The following is a 25,692-nucleotide window of genomic DNA, read 5'->3' on the forward strand; positions in this document are numbered from 1 at the left end:
ATGACTGCTGTGATATTTCATCTTCCTCGCAAAGGACTGTTGGACAGTCAATTGCTTACTGGAAGTAGTACAAGTGGGCTTACGACTTCCCCTCTGGGATGACGATCGACTCCCAGCAGCAACAACAGCAGCGCCAGCAGCAGTAGGCATTACACTCAAGGATGCATCGGAGGAATCCCAGGCAGGAGAGGACTCGTCAGAATTGCCAGTGACATGGCCTGCAGGACTATTGGCATTCCTGGGGAAGGAGGAAATTGACACTGAGGGAGTTGGTGGGGTGGTTTGCGTGAGCTTGGTTACAAGAGGAAGGGATTTACTGGTCAGTGGACTGCTTCCGCTGTCGCCCAAAGTTTTTGAACTTGTCACTGACTTATTATGAATGCGCTGCAGGTGACGTATAAGGGAGGATGTTCCGAGGTGGTTAACGTCCTTACCCCTACTTATTACAGCTTGACAAAGGCAACACACGGCTTGACAAATGTTGTCCGCATTTCTGGTGAAATACTTCCACACCGAAGAGCTGATTTTTTTGGTATTTTCACCAGGCATGTCAACGGCCCTATTCCTCCCACGGACAACAGGTGTCTCCCCAGGTGCCTGACTTAAACAAACTACCTCACCATCAGAATCCTCCTGGTCAATTTCCTCCCCAGCGCCAGCAACACCCATATCCTCCTCATCCTGGTGTACTTCAACACTGACATCTTCAATCTGACTATCAGGAACTGGACTGCGGGTGCTCCTTCCAGCACTTGCAGGGGGCGTGCAAATGGTGGAAGGCGCATGCTCTTCACGTCCAGTGTTGGGAAGGTCAGGCATCGCAACCGACACAATTGGACTCTCCTTGTGGATTTGGGATTTCGAAGAACGCACAGTTCTTTGCGGTGCTTTTGCCAGCTTGAGTCTTTTCATTTTTATAGCGAGAGGCTGAGTGCTTCCATCCTCATGTGAAGCTGAACCACTAGCCATGAACATAGGCCAGGGCCTCAGCCGTTCCTTGCCACTCCGTGTGGTAAATGGCATATTGGCAAGTTTACGCTTCTCCTCCGACAATTTTATTTTAGGTTTTGGAGTCCTTTTTTTACTGATATTTGGTGTTTTGGATTTGACATGCTCTGTACTATGACATTGGGCATCGGCCTTGGCAGACGACGTTGCTGGCATTTCATCGTCTCGGCCATGACTAGTGGCAGCAGCTTCAGCACGAGGTGGAAGTGGATCTTGATCTTTCCCTAATTTTGGAACCTCAACATTTTTGTTCTCCATATTTTAATAGGCACAACTAAAAGGCACCTCAGGTAAACAATGGAGATGGATGGATACTAGTATACTTATGGATGGACTGCCGAGTGCCGACACAGAGGTAGCTACAGCCGTGGACTACCGTACTGTGTCTGCTGCTAATATAGACTGGATGATAATGATATGAAATCAATATATATATATGTATATATAATATCACTAGTACTGCAGCCGGACAGGTAGATATATATTTATTAGGTAATGATGACTGATGACGGACCTGCTGGACACTGTCAGCTCAGCAGCACCGCAGACTGCTACAGTAAGCTACTATAGTAGTATGTATCAAGAAGAAAGAAAAAAAAACCACGGGTAGGTGGTATACAATTATGGATGGACTGCCGAGTGCCAACACAGAGGTAGCTACAGCCGTGGACTACCGTACTGTGTCTGCTGCTAATATAGACTGGATGATAATGATATGAAATCAATATATATATGTATATATAATATCACTAGTACTGCAGCCGGACAGGTAGATATATATTTATTAGGTAATGATGACTGATGACGGACCTGCTGGACACTGTCAGCTCAGCAGCACCGCAGACTGCTACAGTAAGCTACTATAGTAGTATGTATCAAGAAGAAAGAAAAAAAAAAACCACGGGTAGGTGGTATACAATTATGGATGGACTGCCGAGTGCCGACACAGAGGTAGCTACAGCCGTGGACTAACGTACTGTGTCTGCTGCTAATATAGACTGGATGATAATGATATGAAATCAATATATATATGTATATATAATATCACTAGTACTGCAGCCGGACAGGTAGATATATATTTATTAGGTAATGATGACTGATGACGGACCTGCTGGACACTGTCAGCTCAGCAGCACCGCAGACTGCTACAGTAAGCTACTATAGTAGTATGTATCAAGAAGAAAGAAAAAAAAAACCACGGGTAGGTGGTATACAATTATGGATGGACTGCCGAGTGCCGACACAGAGGTAGCTACAGCCGTGGACTAACGTACTGTGTCTGCTGCTAATATAGACTGGATGATAATGATATGAAATCAATATATATATGTATATATAATATCACTAGTACTGCAGCCGGACAGGTAGATATATATTTATTAGGTAATGATGACTGATGACGGACCTGCTGGACACTGTCAGCTCAGCAGCACCGCAGACTGCTACAGTAAGCTACTATAGTAGTATGTATCAAGAAGAAAGAAAAAAAAAACCACGGGTAGGTGGTATACAATTATGGATGGACTGCCGAGTGCCGACACAGAGGTAGCTACAGCCGTGGACTAACGTACTGTGTCTGCTGCTAATATAGACTGGATGATAATGATATGAAATCAATATATATATGTATATATAATATCACTAGTACTGCAGCCGGACAGGTAGATATATATTTATTAGGTAATGATGACTGATGACGGACCTGCTGGACACTGTCAGCTCAGCAGCACCGCAGACTGCTACAGTAAGCTACTATAGTAGTATGTATCAAGAAGAAAGAAAAAAAAAAACCACGGGTAGGTGGTATACAATTATGGATGGACTGCCGAGTGCCGACACAGAGGTAGCTACAGCCGTGGACTAACGTACTGTGTCTGCTGCTAATATAGACTGGATGATAATGATATGAAATCAATATATGTATATATAATATCACTAGTACTGCAGCCGGACAGGTAGATATATATTTATTAGGTAATGATGACTGATGACGGACCTGCTGGACACTGTCAGCTCAGCAGCACCGCAGACTGCTACAGTAAGCTACTATAGTAGTATGTATAAAGAAGAAAGAAAAAAAAAAAAACACGGGTAGGTGGTATACAATTATAATATTATATATATATTAATTATATACAATTATATATATATATATATATATATATATATATATTAATTAAACTGGTGGTGATTATTAAACTGGTGGTCAGGTCACTGGTCACACTATCAGCAACTTGCAAGTAGTACTCCTAAGCATACAATCACAATATATATTATACTGGTGTGGCACTCTGGCAGCAAAAGTGTGCACTGTACGTTATATGTACTATGTACTCCTGAGTCCTGCTCTCAGACTCTAACTGCTCCCCACTGTCAGTGTCTCCCCCACAAGTCAGATAATACAATACAGTCACACTATCTATCACTTCACTTCAGCAAGTACTAGTAGTAGTAGTACTCCTCCTAATGCTCCCCAAAATTACTACTGTGTCTCTCTCTAGTGAGACTGTCTCACTCTCTTCTCGAATCTCTATATATAAACGGAGAGGACGCCAGCCACGTCCTCTCCCTATGAATCTCAATGCACATGTGAAAAATGGCGGCGACGCGCGGCTCCTTATATAGAATCCGAGCCTCGCGAGAATCCGACAGCGTGATGATGACGTTCGGGCGCGCTCGGGTTAACCGAGCAAGGCGGGAGGATCCGAGCCTGCTCGGCCCCGTGTAAAAAACCCTGAAGTTCGGGCGGGTTCGGATTCCGAGGAACCGAACCCGCTCATCTCTACCTCATACATGCTACAGTTATCCGCAGGGCCATATCTGTGGGGACCTCTGGGCAACAAACTTGGGGGGGGGGGGGGGTGCGCAGTCAATAAAATTATCAAAGTGATATACAGTAGTTGCATTAATAAAAAAAATATATATGCTGTATACAGTATATATATGTGTATATAATATATACTGTATACACACACACACACACACACACACATACACGCAAATCAGTACTTTGTGGGGTTTAAGGATCTTAGATTGATTATGCTGGCCGCCTCAGGCTAGATCTATCAAGTGCTGAGCTGATAAGTGCCCAGACACGGCATAAATGATTCCCTGCTGCAGGATCCTCTTCCCTCCAGTAGTTAGTGTCAGTGGGGGACATTTCGAGTTGATCGCTCGCTAGCAGTTTTTAGCAGCCATGCAAACGCTATGCCGCCTCCCACTGGGAGTGTATGTTATCTTAGCAGAAGTGTGAACGAAAGGATTGCAGAGCGGCTACAAAATAATTGTGTGCAGTTTCAGAGTAGCTTCAGACCTACTCAGCGCTTGCGATCACTTCAGACTGTTCAGTTCCTGTTTTGACGTCACGATCACGCCCTGCGTTCGCCCAGCCACGCCTGCGTTTTTCCTGGCACGCCTGCGTTTTTCTGAACACTCCCTGAAAACGGTCAGTTGACACCCAGAAACGCCCACTTCATGTCAATCACTCTGCGGCCAGCAGTGCCACTGAAATGCTTCGCTAGACCCTGTGTGAAACTACATCGGCCGTTGCGAAAGTACGTCGTGCGTGCACATTGCGCCGTAAACGCATACGCATGCGCAGAAGTGCCGTTTTTTTTCATCATCGCTGCGCAGCGAACATTTTCAGCTAGCGATCAACTCGGAATGACCCCCTGAATGTGTTGTTATTTATGTGTTTTAAGTATGTGTAGTGTGTGTGTGTGTGTGTGTGTGTGTGTGTGTGTGTGTTCTACAGTATGTATGTATGTGTATGTGTACATGTGTTCTATGTGTGTGTAATATGTTCTATATATTTATATATTTGAATTCTATGTAATGTGTGTGTGTGTGTGTGTGTGTGTGTGTGTGTGTGTGTGTGTGTGTGTGTGTGTGTGTACATAAAACAATTCCAGAGTGCACTAATAAATAATGAAGAAAGATTATAACCTATTTCCAAATATTCACATTTGAATGACCATCATTTTAATAGGTTTTCTTGAAGAATAAATGGGAATCAGTTACATTGCCGGCACTCGGGATCCCGGCGGTCTGGATACCGACGCCGGAATCCCGACTGCTGACAATGCTTATAGCCAGAATCCCTGCGCCCAGACCCTATTCCCACTCGTAGGTGTCCGTGACACCCATAGAGTGGGAATGGAACCTGTGGCGAGCCTGCAGCATTGCGATCGCCCTGCTGCCAGCATACTGACGGCCGGGATGCCATTGTCGGTATACTGGCGTGCAGCATCCCGACCGTCGACCTACTAAGCCCGAATAAATGAGGAACTCTTTATGTGTATGGTAACTATGGTCCAATAATGGTCTGGAAGGCAATACCCTCTCACCAAAAATATCTCCCAAAAAAGAGCCAAATGGACAATCAGTAAAAGATACCAAAATATTTATTTTCAATTTCAAAATAATTCAGTCATCTTATAAAATGATATTTTTTTTAACATAAATACAGTGCATCCAGTAAGTATTCACAACGCTTCACTTTTTCCACATTTTGTTATTTTTCCCCTCAAAATTCTGCACACAATGGGGGTTATTCCGAGTTGATCGCTCTCTAGCTAGTTTTAGCTATGCCGCCGCCCACTGAGGAGTGTATTTCAGCTTAGCAGAAGTGCGAACGCATGTGCAGCCAAGCTGTGCAAAAAAAGTCTGTGCAGTTTCAGAGTAGCTCTGAACCTACTCTGCGCTTGCGATCACTTCAGCCTATTCGTGTCCGGATTTGACGTCATACTCCCGCCCAGCGAACGCCCAGCCACGCCTGAGTTTTTTCAGACACGCCTGCGTTTTTGCAAACTCTCCCTGAAAACGGTCAGTTGACATCCAGAAACGCCCCCTTCCTGTCAATCTTCTTGCGGCTGTCAGTGCGAAGAAAAACTTTGCTAGAACCTGTGCACAACCACAACGGGCTTTGTACCCGTACGTCGCGTGTGCGCATTGCGGCCCATACGCATGCGCATAAATGCCGCTTTTTCACCTGATCGCTGCGCTGCGAAAATCGTCAGCGAGCGATCAACTCGGAATGACCCCCATTACCCCATAATGACAACGTGAAAAAAAAGTTTATTTGAAATTTTTGAAAATGTATTACAAATAAAAAACTGAGCAATCACTTGTACATAAGTATTCACAGCCTTTGCTCAATACTTTTGTTAATGCACCTTTGGCAGCAGTTACAGCCTCAAGTCTTTTTGAATATGATGCCACAAGCTTGGCACACCTATGTTTGGCCAGTTTCACCCATTCCTCTTTGCAGCACCTCTCAAACTCCATCAGGTTGGATGGGAAGCATCAGTGCACAGCCATTTTCAGATCTCTCCAGAAATGTTCAATCGGATTCAAGTCTGGGCTCTGACTGGGCCACTCAAGGACATTCACAGAGTTGTCCTGAAGCCACTACTTTGATATCTTGGCTGTGTGTTTAGGGTCGTTGTCCTGCTGAAAGATATACCGTCACTCCAGTCTGAGGTCAAGAGTGTTCTGGAGCAGGTTTTCATCCAGGAGGTCTCTGTACATTGCTGCATTCATCTTTCCCTCTATCCTGACTAGTCTCCCAGTTCCTGCCACTGAAAAACATCCCCACAGCATGATGCTGCCACCACCATGCTTCACTGTAGGGGTGGTATTGGCCTGGTGATGAGCGCTGTCTGGTTTCCTCCAAACATGACGCCTGGCATTCATGCCAAAAAGTTTAATCTTTGTCTCATCAGGCCAGAGAATTTTGTTTCTCATAGTCTGAGAGTCCTTCAGGTGCATTTTGGCAAACATCCAGGCGGGCTGCCATGTGCTTTTTACTAAGGAGTGGCTTCCATCTGGCCACTCTACCATACAGGCCTGATTGGTGGATTGCATCAGTGATCCAACTGGAATTCTTGCGATCGCCCTGCGGGCACATGCGCAGGGCCCATCCTGCGCACAGGGCCATCTTAACAGCAGTGTAGGCCCCTGGGCACAGCAATGCACTGGGCTCCCTACCCATCCTCCAGCAGTAGGGGTGGGGGGTGCTATCAGCGTAAGCCTTGTTGTCTCATGGGCGGTAAGGGGTGTTCTATCTTCCACTGGACCTGGAGCAGTAAATTCTGCTAATTACTCCTTTACTGCACAGCTGGAACAGGAGGGAGAACACTAAACTGTAGAAGGAGGCATTGGGCTGAATGAAGAGGCCCTGGTACATGACTTCCAGGGTGGTATGGGGTGTTTAATACGTAGGGGAGGGGTGGATAGTGGAGTGGGCTTAATATTCATAATTTTCTGGTGGGAGGGCAGCTTGCTTGACTGCAGATATCTCCAGTTCCTGGTAATAGATTTCGTAAGGGGGGTACTCACGGGGCGCTAATCTAAACAATCTGACTAGATTGCTTAGATTTTAAGCATGATCTCTCCGTGTGTAACCCCCACAGCGATAGCGATGCGCGGCCCTGTGCATCGCTATCACTGGTGCTAGATTGGCCTGCATGCAGGCTCAATCTAGCAGGTCGCTCATGAAATGAGCGCTCCCCCGCACGCTCAGCACACATCGCGCTGTGCTGAACGGGGGGAGAGTTGTGTGCTGAGTGGTTTGCTCAGCACACATCTCTGGCCACATCTGCCCATGAATACGGGCCTTTAGCGTTGAATGGGATAAAAAACTAGAGAGTCTCACCTTTCAGGAGGTACTGGGGACTTGGGGATCAGAGTTCAGGAGCCAGAGCAATCCACCAACAAAAGTATAAAACTGCATATTATACTATTAGTAGTGTGCAGCTGGAGCAGGGACCAGCTGCTTGAAGACTGATATTTCTGGTTCTGGGCATAATAGAGACAAGCTGCTAGTGTCCACCAAAAGGGGAGAGTCCCAGATTTTGGAGTATACCCTCATAAAAACTCTAAGTCAGACAGAACCCGAGATATCTGACTTGGAAGAGCAACTAACAGGCTTGGATGGGGACCACTGCTTTGATGCCGGATATCTCTGGAAAGAGGGGACCCTCAGCTATCAGCTTAGGGACCTTATACTCCTGGGGCCCTTGGGCAAGTGCCCATTGAGCCCATACGAAAAGACGGCCCTGCCTGTGCATGCTCCTGCATTTACTGCCAGTGACCCGCAGTAATTCCGAATGTCTCTGCCTGATTGACAGGGGCAGCGGCAGAGAAACGGGGGCATGTCGGTGCGAACGGGGGCGTGTTGGTGGCGGCTGCGTGATGTCACATGCAGCCGCTCTGATCAAAAACATGGCGGCGGCAGGAGACTTCCATAATTCTGCGATCATGATCGCGACGCAATTTCAGCATGAACGCAGTCTGTGGGTGGCGGACAGCATGCTGGGCGGCCTTGCCCTGCTATAAGCGGCCCCCAGCATACGAGTCAAAGTATTGCAAATTCTGTTAAAAAGCAGATTTTGCAATCCTTACTGAATTGGATCCCCTGTGTGTGCACACTGGCCCGATATTCAGGAGTATGCGATCGAATCTCAGATATGACACATACTGGGTCGCATCTAGGCCCATTATCCAAATTTATTCAACCTTATAAGTCATGTGGATGATTCCCTTTTTTACTGACTTAACTTTTTTTTGTTTTTGTTTTATTTTTATTTTTTTTATTTTTGTTTCTGCTTGTTCTAGCATAATATTACATTATTTTCTATAATTTACTGCCTCGCTGAAAGATACATAATTTGTATTTAGGGGCATCTCAACAATTATGTGAATTCCTAGTAAAGTTTTATACCTATATATTATTTTGTGTACATCACTCACACTTTGGGGGTTATTCAGAGATGAACGCAGATCACTGCACACACAGCCAGACCTGTGTTCATCACTGCACATGCTAGAGGCTGGCCAGCATGTGTGAGGCCGCCTCCCAATGCGTCCACAAATAGATTGCAGATGCATCGGAACTAAGGCTGACCCCTGTCAGCGCAGCCATTTTTTTTTTATTGGAGTGACGTCACGCAGCCGCCCCGAAAACACAGCCAACCCGCCCCCATTTCCCAGACCCGGGACACCGTAAATCTGCTCCTGCAACAACATAATGCTGCCTCCGCAATGCCTGCCGCTGTCAATCACATTGCGGTTAAATCTCCAATGGAGTTGTGTGTCCGCTGCGCATGCGCAGTTTGACACTATCGGCAAATTGCGCAGTGGGCCCGCTGATGCGGTTGGGTCTATATGAACTTCTATGGGCCAGATTCAGGTGCGGTTGTTCATGCTGCTGCTGTTGCTGTAATTTTCCATCCGCAATTGCGACTATACAGTATGCTAATATGGGCAGAAGCTAACCTAAGAATAGGGACGCCCCATTTCCATCCCGCAACATATAATTGCTGATACATCGGTACCGTCATCGTGAATCGGAACATATTGCAGGATCTGAGTGCCTCTGAAGACGCGCAGGCTGAGCTGCTCTCTTGGGATGCAGATAGCTCTCCAGTAGCAAGTAAGATCACAACTGCTAATTTATGCACGCCTAGAAAACGCAGTCTGAACAGCCATGGCACGCCTGCATTTGGTTGACCACCCCCCATTACCACTCCCAAATACTGTCTTCCAGTCACTCACTTTGAGACCAATTCCTTGGTGCAACCGCTATAGCAATTCAATCGATGCGCATGCGCACTGTGCTCAGGCGCAGTAAGAAAACAACGGGTGATTTACTTACAATAGCAGCATTGCGACCGCATCTATCTGAGGCCCTATACGTTCACATTCTGTGTACATACAGTAGAGCAATAAAACCCATAGCTACAGGCAAAGTCTGCACTATTTGTTTTACACAGCAGCATGAACTGAATGGCCAGAATAAAATATTATGGGGCTGATTCTGAGTTAGGAGTAAAGCATAAAAGGCAGGTTATTCTGTATCTGGAACAATCCATGTTGTAATGCAAAGGGTGGATATACATACATTGTATTATTTGTGCATGCAGGGTACATATTATAGGGTGAAGAGGAGTACCCATTAGCATACCTCCCAACTGTCCCACCTGCAGGCTGCAGTGTCCCACAGTTGGGCAGTTGGGAGGACCAGTTGACCACTTAATAGGTGTCGTGCACGCACATGGCAGTGGAGCACTGGGCACCCCCCTAAAATGTTGAAAATGGGGGTTTCTGTGCTAGGCTCCACTCGATGCTCTCCACCCTTTCCTGCCAAGGCGGCGCCTCCAGCGCGACTTGTCCCGACAATCAAAAGTTGGGAGGTGTGCATTAGATAGCAGTTAGGGTGAAGAAGAGTACCACTACCAGTAGCGGCTCTTGCCATGGGCAAGCAGGCTTTTTGCCCGGGGCGCCGCTGTCCAAAGGGCGCCGCCACCGCCGTGGCAAGAGCCGCTACTGGTGCCATGCGTGCGCCTGATGTCATCGCGCACCGCATGGCATTGTGGGAGCAGCCACAGATGCTAGAGGTCATAATTGACCTCTAGTGTCTGTGCGGTGCTATGGAGAAACGTCATGACGTCTCTCCCATAGATCCGAGGAGCGGCGCCAGTGGGCGGAGACGGAGGGCAGCAGTGGTCGGGAAGCAGTGGTCGGGAAGCAGAAGTGGGGCTGTTGAGTATTGTCCACTCGATGCTCTCCACCCTTTCCTGCCAAGGCGGCGCCTCCAGCGCGACTTGTCCCGACAATCAAAAGTTGGGAGGTGTGCATTAGATAGCAGTTAGGGTGAAGATGAGTACCACTTGGTAGCAGTTAGGGTGAAGAAGAGTACCACTACCAGTAGCGGCTCTTGCCATGGGCAAGCAGGCTTTTTGCCCAAGGCGCCGCTGTCCAAAGGGCGCCGGCACCGCCGTGGCAAGAGCCGCTACTGGTGCCATGCGTGCGCCTGATGTCATCGCGCACCGCATGGCATTGTGGGAGCAGCCACAGATGCTAGAGGTCATAATTGACCTCTAGTGTCTGTGCGGTGCTATGGAGAAACGTCATGACGTCTCTCCCATAGATCCGAGGAGCGGCGCCAGTGGGCGGAGACGGAGGGCAGCAGTGGTCGGGAAGCAGAAGTGGGGCTGTTGAGTATTTATTTATTTATTTTTTTGGGTAAGTGGCGCTACTAGGGGCATAAATACAGGGGCACAGCTACAGGGAGCACAACTATACAGGGGGCACAGCTACTGGGGGCACAGTACTCAGGGCACAGTACTGGGGGCACAGCTATAGGGGGCAAAACAACAGGGGAGCACAACTACTGAGGGCACACTACTGGGGGAATAACTACTGGGGGCACAGCTACAGGGGGCACAACTACTGAGGGCACAGTACTGGGGGCAAAATTACTGGGGGCACTACTACTGAGGGTACAGTTACTGGGGGCACAACTACTGAGGGCACAGCTACAGGGGGCACAACTCTACAGGGTGCACAGCTATAGGGGGCATAACTGTGACCACGTCCCTTCCCTGTGAAGCCACGCTCCTATTTTTTACGTGCGTCGTAGGCGCACACTAACCCTGTTTTACCTGTCGGGGGGGGGTCACAGCTACAGGGGGCAAAACAGGGAGCACAACTACTGAGGGCACAGTACTGGCGGCACAACCAGTCCTCAGCCAATCTGAGTCACCCAGCCATTCAAATGATCGCAACAGCCAATCCATGCTTCTCAGCAGGTATGAAAGGGGCAGTCCATGAAGTCTCAAGCTGCAATGTTGTCCACAGTCTTGCTGTGTGCTATCCAGTGAGCTCCTGCAAATACCTTATTCAGAGACTCTCAGTGCATTCACCACTTTATTGCACCACTGTTTACACCATCAGTTCCAGCCGATATTCCTGCTCCATGGGTTAGGGTGAAGATGAGTATTACTACATAGCAGTCAGGGTGCACTTGAGTACCATTAGATAGCAGTTAGGGTGAAGATAGCACTTAGCATTGGACTTGCCTACTAATGAAATGAATGCACCTATTCCATACAAGAATAATGTGCGCAAATATATCACAGAACCAGTGACCAGACCTCTTGACTGCTAGGAACAAGCACAAGAGTCTTGGTGCCACCTGTGGGTACATAGTGAAATATGATCATCTGACCATATCTCCCTCCTGCACTGCGCAGTAGTCTTTTGCTATTTGCATCACTGAACTCTGAAATGCACAGTATCAGATGTGATGAGCAGTTTATGCCCTGCAACCTGACTGTGATATATACCTCTGTGCAGTTTTCCCTCATTGGAGAGTTATGACGGGCTGCTTGCAGCACAGGCTGGAATTTGCAATCACCTGATCTCAGCTTCTCTTATATGTTTTCATTTATTAACTTGTGAGTGGGACTTAAACAGGACAGCGTCTCTCATTTATCCGGGCGTTCTCCTTGTCCACTATGGGGGTAATTCCGACCCGTTCGCTCGCTGCGGTGCGAACGGGCCGGAACTGCGCATGCACGGTGCCATCAATGCACACGCGCGTCGTTGTCCAGCCGTCGCCGGGCAACGACCAGAAGAAAGAAGAAAGTGATCGCTAGCGCGATTGCAAGAAGATTTTACAGCGGGGAGGCGTTCCGGAGCAGATATTTACCGTTTTCCGGGCGTGGAGATCCGAACACAGGCGTGTCCAGGCGTTTGGAGGGCGGTTGTCTGATGTCAATTCCGGGACCTTCATCGCTGGATCCATCGCACAGGGTAAGTAACTGCAGGGCTGGTCTTGTCTGCACAAACTTTTTTAGCATAGCAGGGCTGCACAAGCGATCGCATCCCTGCTAACCTAAAATACACTCCCCCATAGGCGGCATCTAGTCGATCGTACAAGCAGCAAAAAGTTGATACGTGCAATCAACTCGGAATGACCCCCAATGTACTATGCACAATCTCATCCTACAAGGCATATGGCTGCAGTTAGCTATTACGTATCCTGCTGTAGAGTGAACAGAGTTGCTGAATCCACTGTACTCCATTCACAAGCAGAATATTGTTAACCGCTTTACATAGACCAGACAGGAAATCAATGGCAAGGTATCACAGGATTTGTTATTCTTCAGTTTTTTCTTTAGCGTTATTGCTGCAGTGTGATATGTCTTGGCTGCTTATGTAAGGGACAGACCTTGTGATTCCATTAATAAAATTGAATTGGCTCAGAGGAGCCTGTCTGGTACCATTGGCTGCAGTGCAGTGTCTGGTGCTGCATAACGTTTGATCTGAGTGTAATTTTTTAATTGACTCATCTTAGAACATTGTGACCAAACGCTTGGACTTTCGTGACGTTTTTACTCAGTAGGAGTCACTCATCTGGAATGCTGTCAGATCCATTCACAGTATGAAATGTACTAGCAGGTTCACGTTTATATAGAATGAAGGTCGAGGATTCTACACAGTTTTGTATTAGCCCTATCATCCTAGGGCGTCCCAGCCCCCCCCCCCCCCCACCAAGAAGAAAAACACAAGTCATTGGAAGGGTTAACCTGAACCTATTATTCTGACCCTTTTATTGCAGATATCACCCCAGTTATGCCCAGAGTCATAACACTGCTAAACCGGTCTTGTGCTATAATTTAATAACTATTAGCACAATTGTCTTCATTGCAGACTAGCAACGTCCATTTTGTTAGAGTCTACCGGGAAGAAAAATTGGGCTTTTAGGTGGTCATTCCGAGTTGTTTGCTCGCTAGCAGTTTTTAGCAGCCGTGCAAACGCTATGCCGCCGCCCACTGGGAGTGTATTTTAGCATAGCAGAAGTGCGAACGAAAGGATCACAGAGCGGTGGCAAAGATTTTTGTGCAGTTTTAGAGTAGCTCCAGACCTACTCAGCGCTTGCGATGACTTCAGACTGTTCAGTTCCTGTTTTGACGTCACAAACACGCCCTGCGTTCGGCCATCCACGCCTGCGTTTTTCCTGGTACGCCTGCGTTTTTTCGAACACTCCCTGAAAACGGTCAGTTATCACCCAGAAACGCCCTCTTCATGTCAATCACTCTGCGGCCAGCAGTGCGACTGAAAAACTTCGCTAGACCCTGTGTGAAACTACATCGTTCGTTGTAATAGTACTTCGCGCGTGTGCATTGCGCCACATACGCATGCGCAGAAGTGCCGTTTTTTTGCCTCATCGCTGCACAGCGAACGAATGCAGCTAGCGAACAACTCGGAATAACCACCTTAGCCAATGACATAGGGGAAAAAACACACATATAAGCTTACTCTGCAAACCTTCCCCCACACCACTTTGCACCCACCCACACACTGTTTGACACCCAATGTATTAGTTTTATATTTAGGGGTATATGCAATTGCGGAATTCGACCGTTTTTAAATTCAACACAATTCGACAGTCACATACCCTCTCGCCGGGACCCGAATTCGACATATTCAATAAAAAACGGATTCGACAGTCCCGCTGTCGAAAAACGGACCAATTGACGGATATGTGCGTCCTGGATTCGACTTTTTGGACGGCACAAAAATGTAGAAATAACCCGAAAAAAAATTGCGTGGGGTCCCCCCTCCTAAGCATAACCAGCCTCGGGCTCTTTGAGCCGGTCCTGGTTGTAAAAATACGGGGGGGGAAATTACAGGGGATCCCCCGTATTTTCTCCCCAGCTAGTGGAGCCCGGTGCTGGTGTTAAAAATACGGGGGACCCCTACGCTTTTTGTCCCCCGTATTTTTTGCACCAGCACCAGGCGCAGAGCCCAAGGCTGGTTATGCTTAGGAGGGGGGACCCCACGCATTTTTTTTCAGGATTTTTAACCCATTCCCACCCCTTCCCACTAAAAAACATGCTCTGATCTCTCCATATTATTTTAGTCAGTTGAAAAAAAAAATTCTTTTAAAAAATATATAAATAATACTTGTCTCCTAATAGACAAACCAAGTACATAATCCCTTCTAATATAAATAGATATGCTGTTAGCAATAAAAAAAAACACCAAAAAAAAATGTTTTACATTTTTTTTATTCGATTCCGCCAGCAAAGTGAGTCGGAATGAAATTGACGAAATTACTGTCGAAAAGCACTGTTGTCGAATCGACATTCTTCAATTGAATATACTTTTGTCGAAAAGCCGCATTTTTACCAGTGCAGACATGTCGAATTTGACAACTGTCGAATTTCAAAAAGTTGAATCTGAAACGGCAGTTTTTTTGCCGAAAAGTACTGTATTGCATTGTCGAATCCAATTCGACAGGTTTTTTGTGTCGAAAATGCCCCGTCTTTCGACATTTGCGGCAATTTGACCGCATTTGCATATACCCCATTGTATTCATTTGTAGCTAGATGTAAATGATGGCTATGTTAGATGATATTCCAATGAAATCTAATTTATGTAAGAGTCCTTTAATAACTTTAAATAGAACAAACATGTTTCTTATATACAGTATGTTTTTTGTCCAGATTAGCAGGTATTTTCTACATAGCTGTATTTAATTATAGGCGCATTGTTTGGGGTCTTGGAAACACATACTGTAGAAGGCGATCCCTGTGAGAGCACCAATATGCATGGCTATACTCGGAGTTTGGAAGTGAATGGTACAGATGTGTTCTCATACATCTTGCCTAAATATGCCACACAGCGGGAGATGCCTGGCATCAGGGCCGGATTAACAATGGGGCGGATGGAGCTGCAGCTCCAGGCCCCCCCATCACAATAGGCCCACAGCATCTGCTGTGCTGCTGCAGCAAGGAATTTTTTTTTCCTGCTACAGCAGCTTGCAAGTGACAGTCTGAAGCACCGCTCCCACCTGCGCGTAGATGTATTATTGATAGTAGTAGTAGTTGGACTGACTGCGTCTGCTACTGCTGGCCGAACGGCTCAAAATGCCAGCAGTACACAGTCACACTTCGGCAGAGGATCTGGAAACTCGGCAGGGGGCGTGGCTACACGGAGTCCAGGGGGCGGAGCTACACGGGACTGTCTCAGGCTGCCTGCTGCTCACATGGCTGCTGCTGTGCTGTGAGAGGGAGAGTTAAAGCTGATGCACATGCAGGGCAGCCAGTGAGAGTAAACTCTGCTGTAGTGTGTAAGGTAAGAGTGAGTGGGGGGGGGGGGGAATTGTGTGTGTGTGAGCTTCTGTGAATGTGATTTCCATGTGAACTTCTATATGTGTGTGTGTGTCTGTCTTGTATGTGAGGTTCTGCAGGGAGTAGGATTTAATATAGCAGGGGTGAGAGAGTGCAGGTGCAGGGAGTGTGTGAGTGTAATATAGCGCAAGGGTAAGAGTGTGTGAGTGTAATAAAGTGCGGGAGCAGGGAGTGTGTGAGTGTGATACAGCGCGGGGGGCGGGAGTGAGTGACTGTAATAGAGTGCGGGGAGCGGGAGTGTGTGAGCGTAATATAGCGCAAGGGTGAGAGTGAGTGTGAGTGTAATAGATTGCGGGGACAAGAAGTGTGTGAGTGTGATACAGCACGGAGGGCAGGAGTGTGTGAGTGTAATAGAGTGCAGGGGTGGGAGTGTGTGAGTGATACAGCGCAGGGGGCGGGAGTGTGTGAGTGTAATAGAGTGCGGGGGCAGGAGTATGTGAGTATAATAGAGTGCGGGGGACAGGAATGTGTGACTAATAGAGTGCGGGGGCAGGAGTGAGTGTAATAGAGTGCAGGAGGCAGAGAGTGTGTGAGTAATACAGCGCGGGGGTCGGGAGTGTGTGAGTGTAATAGAGTGCAGGGGCGGGAGTGAGTGAGTGTAATAGAGTGGGGGGGCAGAGAGTGTGGGAGTATGATACCGCGCTGGGGGCGGGAGTGTGTGAGTGTAATAGAGTGCAGGTGGCAGGGAATGTGTGAGTGTTATACAGCACAGGGGGCGGGAGTGTGTGAGTGTAATAGAGTGCAGGGGCGGGAGTGTGTGAGTGTAATAGAGTGCAGGGGCGGGAGTATGAGTGTAATAGAGTGCGGGGGGCAGGGAGTGTGCGAGTGTGATACAGCGCGGGGCGGGAGTGTGTGAGTGTAATAGAGTGCAGGGGGTGGGAGTGTGTGAGTGTAGTAGAGTGCGGGGGTGGGAGTGTGAGTGTAATAGAGTGCAGGGGTGGGAGTGTGAGTGTAATAGAGTGCAGGGGTGGGAGTGTGATACAGCGTGGGGGGTGGGAGTGTAATGGAGTGCAGGGGCGGGAGTGTATGAGTGTAATAGAGTGCAGGGGCAGGAGTTTAAGGGGCAGACTAGATGGGCAAGGGGCAGACTAGATGGACCAAGTGGTTCTTATCTGCCGTCAAATTCTATGTTTCTCTATCGTCCTAAGTGGATGCTGGGGTTCCTGAAAGGACCATGGGGAATAGCGGCTCCGCAGGAGACAGGGCACAAAAGTAAAGCTTTTACAGGTCAGGTGGTGTGTACTGGCTCCTCCCCCTATGACCCTCCTCCAGACTCCAGTTAGATTTTTGTGCCCGGCCGAGAAGGGTGCAATTCTAGGTGGCTCTCATAAAGAGCTGCTTAGAGAGTTTAGCTTAGGTTTTTTATTTTACAGTGATTCCTGCTGGCAACAGGATCACTGCAACGAGGGACAGAGGGGAGAAGAAGTGAACTCACCTGCGTGCAGGATGGATTGGCTTCTTGGCTACTGGACATGAAGCTCCAGAGGGACGATCACAGGTACAGCCTGGATGGTCACCGGAGCCACGCCGCCGGCCCCCTCACAGATGCTGAAGCAAGAAGAGGTCCAGAATCGGCGGCTGAAGACTCCTGCAGTCTTCTTAAGGTAGCGCACAGCACTGCAGCTGTGCGCCATTTTCCTCTCAGCACACTTCACACGGCAGTCACTGAGGGTGCAGGGCGCTGGGGGGGGGCGCCCTGGGAGGCAAATGAAAACCTTTAAAAAGGCTAAAAATACCTCACATATAGCCCCAGAGGCTATATGGAGATATTTACCCCTGCCTAAATGTACTAAATAGCGGGAGACGAGCCCGCCGAAAAAGGGGCGGGGCCTATCTCCTCAGCACACGGCGCCATTTTCTGTCACAGCTCCGCTGGTCAGGAAGGCTCCCAGGTCTCTCCCCTGCACTGCACTACAGAAACAGGGTATAACAGAGAGGGGGGGGCAGAATAAATGGCAATATATTAATATAAAAGCAGCTATAAGGGAGCACTTAATCATAAGGCTATCCCTGTCATATATAGCGCTTTTTGGTGTGTGCTGGCAGACTCTCCCTCTGTCTCCCCAAAGGGCTAGTGGGTCCTGTCTTCGTATAGAGCATTCCCTGTGTGTCTGCTGTGTGTCGGTACGTGTGTGTCGACATGTATGAGGACGTTATTGGTGTGGAGGCGGAGCAATTGCCAAATATGAGGATGTCACCTCCTAGGGGGTCGACACCAGAATGGATGCCTTTATTTGTGGAATTACGGGATAGCGTCAACTCGCTTAAGCAGTCGTTTGCCGACATGAGGCGGCCGGACACTCAATTAGTGTCTGTCCAGGCGCCTCAAACACCGTCAGGGGCTGTAAAACGTCCCTTGCCTCAGTCGGTCGACACAGACCCAGACACAGGCACTGATTCCGGTGGTGAAGGTGACGAATCAACCGTATTTTCCAGTAGGGCCACACGTTATATGTTTTTGGCAATAAAGGAGATGTTACATTTAGCTGATACTACAGGTACCACTAAACAGGGTATTATGTGGGGTGTGAAAAAACTACCAGTAGTTTTTACCGAATCAGAAGAATTAAATGACGTGTGTGATGAAGCGTGGGGTGCCCCGATAAAAAACTGCTAATTTCAAAGAAGTTATTGGCTTTATACCCTTTCCCGCCAGAGGTTAGGGAGCGCTGGGAAACACCTCCTAGGGTGGACAAAGCGCTAACACGCTTATCAAAACAAGTGGCGTTACCCTCTCCTGAGACGGACGCACTTAAAGATCCATCAGATAGGAGGATGGAAAATATCCAAAAAGGTATATACACACATGCAGGTGTTATACTACGACCAGCTATTGCGACTGCCTGGATGTGCAGTGCTGGGGTAGTTTGGTCAGAGTCCCTGATCGAAAATATTGATACCCTGGACAGGGACAATATTTTACTGTCGTTAGAACAAATAAAGGATGCATTTCTTTATATGCGTGATGCACAGAGAGATATCTGCACACTGGCATCACGGGTAAGTGCTATGTCCATTTCGGCCAGAAGAGCTTTATGGACACGACAGTGGACAGGCGATGCGTAGAGGAGTTATTTGAGGTCGGTCTATCGGATTTGGTGGCCACGGCTACGGCCGGGAAATCCACCTTTCTACCTCAAGTCACTCCCCAACAGAAAAAGGCACCGACCTTTCAACCGCAGCCCTTTCGTTCCTTTAAAAATAAGAGAGCAAAGGGCTATTCATATCTGCCACGAGGCAGAGGACGAGGGAAGAGACAGCAACAGGCAGCTCCTTCCCAGGAACAGAAGCCCTCCCCGGCTTCTACAAAAGCCTCAGCATGACGCTGGGGCTTCGCAAGCGGACTCGGGGGCGGTAGGCGGTCGTCTCAAAAATTACAGCGCGCAGTGGGCTCACTCGCAGGTAAATCCCTGGATCCTGCAGATAATATCTCAGGGGTACAGGTTGAAATTAGAGACAGAGCCACCTCGCCGTTTCCTGAAGTCTGCTTTACCAACGTCCCCCTCAGAAAGGGAGACGGTTTTGGAAGCCATTCACAAGCTGTATTCTCAGCAGGTGATAGTCAAGGTACCTCTTCTACAACAAGGGAAGGGGTATTTTTCCACTCTATTTGTGGTACCGAAGCCGGATGGCTCGGTAAGGCCTATTCTAAATCTGAAGTCCTTGAACCTGTACATAAAGAAGTTCAAGTTCAAGATGGAGTCACTCAGAGCAGTGATAGCGAACCTGGAAGAAGGGGACTTTATGGTATCCTTGGACATCAAGGATGCGTATCTCCACGTTCCAATTACCCCTCACACCAGGGGTACCTCAGGTTCGTTGTACAAAACTGTCACTATCAGTTTCAGACGCTGCCGTTTGGTTTGTCCACGGCACCTCGGGTCTTTACAAAGGTAATGGCCGAGATAATATTTCTTCTTCGAAGAAAAGGCGTATTAATTATCCATACTTGGACGATCTCCTAATAAGGGCAAGGTCCAGAGAACAGCTAGAGATGGGTTTAGCACTATCTCAAGAGGTGCTAAAGCAGCACGGATGGATTCTGAATATTCCAAAATCCCAATTAATGCCGACAACTCGTCTGCTGTTCCTGGGGATGATTCTGGACACAGTTCAGAAAAAGGTTTTTCTTCCCGAAGAAAAAGCCAAGGAGTTATCTGACCTGGTCAGGAACCTCCTAAAACCAGGAAAGGTGTCTGTACATCAATGCACAAGAGTCCTGGGAAAAAATGGTAGCTTCTTACGAAGCAATCCCTTTCGGCAGATTCCATGCAAAGGGATCTGTTGGACAAATGGTCAGGGTCGCATCTTCAGATGCACCTGCGGATAACCCTGTCGCCGAGGACAAGGGTATCCCTTCTGTGGTGGTTGCAGGAGGCTCATCTATTGGAGGGCCGCAGATTCGGCATGCAGGATTGGATCCTGGTGACCACGGATGCCAGCCTGAGAGGCTGGGGAGCAGTCACACAGGGAAGAAATTTCCAGGGAGTGTGGTCGAGCCTGAAAAAGTCTCTTCACATAAGCATTCTGGAACTAAGAGCAATCTACAATGCTCTAAGCCAGGCGGAACCTCTGCTTCAAGGAAGACCGGTGTTGATCCAGTCGGACAACATCACGGCAGTCGCCCATGTAAACAGACAGGGCGGCACAAGAAGCAGGAGGGCAATGGCAGAAGCTGCCAGGATCCTTCGCTGGGCGGAGAATCACGTGATAGCACTGTCAGCAGTATTCATCCCGGGCGTGGACAACTGGGAAGCAGACTTCCTCAGCAGACACGACCTTCACCCGGGAGAGTGGGGACTTCATCCAGAAGTTTTCCACATGCTATTAAACCGTTGGGTAAAACCAATGGTGGACATGATGGCGTCTCGCCTAAACAAAACACTGGACAGGTATTGCGCCAGGTCAAGAGATCCGCAGGCAATAGCTGTGGACGCGCTGGTAACACCTTGGGTGTACCAGTCGGTATATGTGTTTCCTCCTCTGCCTCTCATACCAAAGGTATTGAGGATTATACGGCAAAGAGGAGTAAGGACTAGTGGCTCCGGATTGGCCAAGAAGGACTTGGTACCCGGAACATCAAGAGATGGTCACGGACGATCCGTGGCCTCTACTTCTGAGAAGGGACCTGCTTCAGCAGGGTCCTTGTCTTTTTCAAGACTTACCGCGGCTGCGTTTGACGGCATGGCGTTGAATGCCAGATCCTAAAAGGAAAAGGCATTCCAGAAGAAGTCATTCCTACCTTGATAAAGGCAAGGAAGGAAGTCACCGCGAAGCATTATCGCCGTATTTGGCGAAAATATGTTGCGTGGTGCGAGCAGCGGAGTGCTCCGATGGAGGAATTTCAACTGGGTCGTTTTCCTACATTTCCTGCAATCAGGATTGTCTATGGGTCTCAAATTGGGATCTATTAAGGTTCAAATTTCGGCCCTATCAATATTCTTCCACAAAGAATTGGCCTCAGTCCCTGAGGTCCAGATTTTTATCAAAGGAGTACTGCATATACAGCCTCCTGTGGTGCCTAAGGTGGCACCGTGGGATCTAAATGTAGTTTTAGATTTCCTCAAATCCAATTGGTTTGAACCACTAAAGAATGTGGATTTGAAATATCTCACATGGAAAGTGACTATGTTACTGGCCCTGGCTTCGGCCGGGAGAGTATCTGAACTGGCGGCTTTGTCTTATAAAAGCCCTTATTTAAATTTCCATTCGACATAGGGCAGAGCTGCGGACGCGTCCGCATTTTCTCCCTAAGGTGGTATCAGCGTTTCACCTGAACCAGCCTATTGTAGTGCCTGCGGCTACAGACGACTTGAAGGACTCCAAGTTGTTGGACGTTGTCAGAGCCTTAAAAATATACATTTAAAGGACGGCTGGAGTCAGAAAATCTGACTCGCTGTTTATACTGTATGCACCCAACAAGTTGGGTGCACCTGCTTCTAAGCAGTCGATTGCTCGTTGGTTTTGTAACAAAATTCAACTTGTACATTCTGTGGCAGGCCTGCCACAGCCTAAATCTGTTAAGGCCCATTCCGCAAGGAAGGTGGGCTCATCTTGGGCGGCTGCCCGAGGGGTCTCGGCATTACAACTCTGCCGAGCAGCTACGTGGTCAGGGGAGAACACGTTTGTAAATTTTTACAAATTTGATACCCTGGCAAAGGAGGACCTGGAGTTCTCTCATTCGGTGCTGCAGAGTCATCCGCACTCTCCCGCCCGTTTGGGAGCTTTGGTATAATCCCCATGGTCCTTTCAGGAACCCCAGCATCCACTTAGGACGATAGAGAAAATAAGAATTTACTTACCGATAATTCTATTTCTCGGAGTCCGTAGTGGATGCTGGGCGCCCATCCCAAGTGCGGATTATCTGCAATACTTGTACATAGTTATTGTTAACTAATTCGGGTTATTGTTTAGGAAGCCATCTTTCAGAGGCTCCTCTGTTATCATACTGTTAACTGGGTTTAGATCACAAGTTGTACGGTGTGATTGGTGTGGCTGGTATGAGTCTTACCCGGGATTCAAAATCCTCCCTTATTGTGTACGCTCGTCCGGGCACAGTACCTAACTGGAGTCTGGAGGAGGGTCATAGGGGGAGGAGCCAGTACACACCACCTGACCTGTAAAAGCTTTACTTTTGTGCCCTGTCTCCTGCGGAGCCGCTATTCCCCATGGTCCTTTCAGGAACCCCAGCATCCACTACGGACTCCGAGAAATAGAATTATCGGTAAGTAAATTCTTATTTTCTATGAGTGTATGAGTGTAATACAGTGTAGGGGCGGGAGTGTGTGAGTGTGATACAGCGTGGGGGGCGGGAATGTGTGATTATAATAGAGTGCAGGGAGTGTGTGAGTGTGATACAGCGCTGGGTGCGGGAGTGTGTGAGTGTAATGGAGTGCAGGGGGCGGGAGTGTGTGAGTGTTATAGAGTGCAGGGGGGAGTGAGTGTGTGAGTGTGATACAGCGCAGGCCGCGAGGGGTGGGAGTGTGGGGCCAATGTGTTTTTCCTACTGAGGCCATTAATTTTTTTTCCGCCCCTTTGGGGTCCAGTGTGTTTTATTTTACCTGTAGGGGCCAGTATTTTTATTTGTATTTTTCTGGCGGTGCCAATGTGTTTTAAGAATGATGACTAGCTCAGTGGTATAAATATGAAGTCCACTGTTTTCCCATAACTGTTCGGCGATTTCTCAAGGTGATATAACATTGAAAAGTGGTTATATCGTTTATGTATCGGTGCCCTGTTAGTGGAAAACCGTCTGCATGTGTTCACCGTTTGATGCGGTGACATTACAGGTAGCATCCTTACTGATGAGACTGCAGGAGGAGTGCATCTTGCTTTAAATAACAATTCATATATATATGTATTTATATAAGCATGTATTTTACACAGAAATTAGGATCAAGAACTCGCTTTTATAAAATGAGGGTCTCAGGAGATGCGCTCTATGTACAGCCAATCACCGCGTGCCTGTGACTGCGGCCAATCTCTATCACCCCATATCTAGCCACTGCCAGCGTATGGCTGCTGAGACCTTAGCACCCCACAGTACATGTAAGGGCTGGATAAAGAAAACATTTGTGCATAGTAAACACTGATTGGGGGAGGGAGCAAACCGAGTGTGCTGCCTGTAGTGTTTTATATACTGTTTTGTGGGCCCTTATTTGTGTATTGCCAGTCCACTTCAATAAAAACCAAAGCCCGCTCCCCTGTCCCCCAAAAAATAGTTTGTGTGTGTAGCACCAGAATATAATATACAGATAGTCCTCTCATTTTGCATTATACATTTTAGCACCATTAAAACGGGATCTGGTCAGGATCCCTGTGGTCGGAATCCCGGCATTCGAAATACAGACGCCAGAATCCCAACATTACTCAGAGTGCTGGAGCCGGGATCCCGACATTGATCACTACCCGGCGTCGGAATCCCGAACAATGATTACAGAGACCACCAGAGATAAGCAGCGGTGGGGGGGGGGGGGGGGGGGGGGTAGTTAGGTTTAGTCTGCGAGGGGGGGGGGGGATTTGAGGTTAGGGTCAGGCTGCGGGGAGGGGGGGCTAGGGTTAGGCACCCCCGGGGATGGTTAGGGATAGGCTGCGGTGGTGGTGGGGTGTTTAGGTTTAGGGTACGGGAAAGGTGGGTTAGGGTTAGGGGGGTTAGCTTAGTTAAATAGTTCATGTCGGTATTTTCAACATCGGGATGCCTATGTCGGTATTTTGACAGCCAGCATGCCAACCATCGGGATCCTGATACCAACCCCATTAAAACATATATAATAACCCTAAAATTGGGCCTGATTCTCAAACTCAGGCACATCTGTGTGTGCATCTTTTGCCGCTGTAGTGTGTGCGACTTTATGCTGATCTTAAAACACAAACGTCAAAACCTGCACCTGCCCCATGCTATGTGCAGATCTCTGACAGACTACGGCCTCCAATGTTAGCGATTAATCATCTGATTTCGCTACAACTGCAGTGACACTCCTATAACATGTCCATAAGATGGTGCGTCTCCGTGTGTTTTATGCCATTCCCCAGTCAGGAGCCCCTAATACATTATACTGTAGCTATGTATTGGATATTAGCAATTTGGGTTTGAAGCTATCTATCTATCTATCTATCTATCTATCTATCTATCTATCTATCTATCTATCTATCTATCTCACTATATGCTGGGTCACCTCAGTTTTCCCTGTTCTGTCCTGTCCAGGCGACACCCTCCATCCAACCCCACCATTCCTTCTCAGTATAACTAGTTATTACAAAAGTAAACTTTTTTTTTACATATAGAAAGATTTCACATTCATGACATCGCTGAGCGACCTGTAACCTCTTTCGTTGAGAGGTTTCATATTTATGTCATCACTAAGCGCACCATTTTCTATATTACAGTCACGTTAACAAGAGATGTTTTCCTTTGGTCATTTTTAGATTGTCACATTACACTGTTAATATAATTGAAGAAGTGAGGGAGACTGAGGTTTTTCAAGGTAGGTGCTAGTCACACTTCCTGTGCAGACCACACCCTCACAACATCAACCACACCCCTAACATTACTAGTCACACACCCATGGTGTTTTCACATCCCCTGCCGTGACATAAAATAGGCCCTTCATAAATTTCAGCTCCAGGCCCATATGGACCTTAATCTGGCACTGCCTGGCATGAGTGAGCTGACGGTCCCATGCAACTCCATTAGTGTCGGGCAGCTTTTTTACCAAAAAAGTGTCTTATTTGCACCGCTATGTGAATAAGATACACAAACAGTCTCTGCCTATATTCTGTATGCGGCCGGGATGTTTCTCTCCTGTAGGACCGGGACAATTGGTCAGAACTGAATGGAAGGTGGATTATGGCAAGTACAAATTCTACAGGAAAACCTCGGCTGGACAGCTGCAGATGGGCAGGTACAGTACATACTGCCAAGAAAACAACATAGCGGCTTAAGCATAGGAAAGGTAATGCCCTTGACTGACCAAATCAGATTCCTGACCTAAACCCAATAGAAAATCTGTGGATGGGGTTGAAGAGAGCAGTCCATCGCCACTCACCACCTTTAACCATACTTGCCGACTTCTTTAATCTCCTCTCCGGGAGATGCCCGGAGAGGAGAAGCAGGTGGGCGGTGCTGAGGGCGGGCCAAGCTAATGGCTCATTAGGCCCCGCCCACACACAGGGAAACGTTCAGGATTGAGTGATATTTGCA

General features: G+C 47.9%; 1 protein-coding gene across 1 annotated transcript in view; it reads left to right on the forward strand.

Moving 5' to 3' along the window:
• Positions 1–15,829: 15,829 nt before the first annotated feature.
• The window catches only part of LTK (leukocyte receptor tyrosine kinase), a 307,777-nt gene continuing 297,914 nt past the window's right edge, over positions 15,830–25,692 (forward strand). The window contains exon 1 of the mRNA XM_063947926.1: positions 15,830–15,936. The gene's annotated coding sequence lies outside the window, so the exon portion shown is untranslated. The remainder of the gene's footprint in view (positions 15,937–25,692) is intronic.

Source organism: Pseudophryne corroboree, chromosome 12 (genome assembly GCF_028390025.1).
Source record: "Pseudophryne corroboree isolate aPseCor3 chromosome 12, aPseCor3.hap2, whole genome shotgun sequence".
NCBI classification, from domain to species: Eukaryota; Metazoa; Chordata; class Amphibia; order Anura; family Myobatrachidae; genus Pseudophryne; species Pseudophryne corroboree.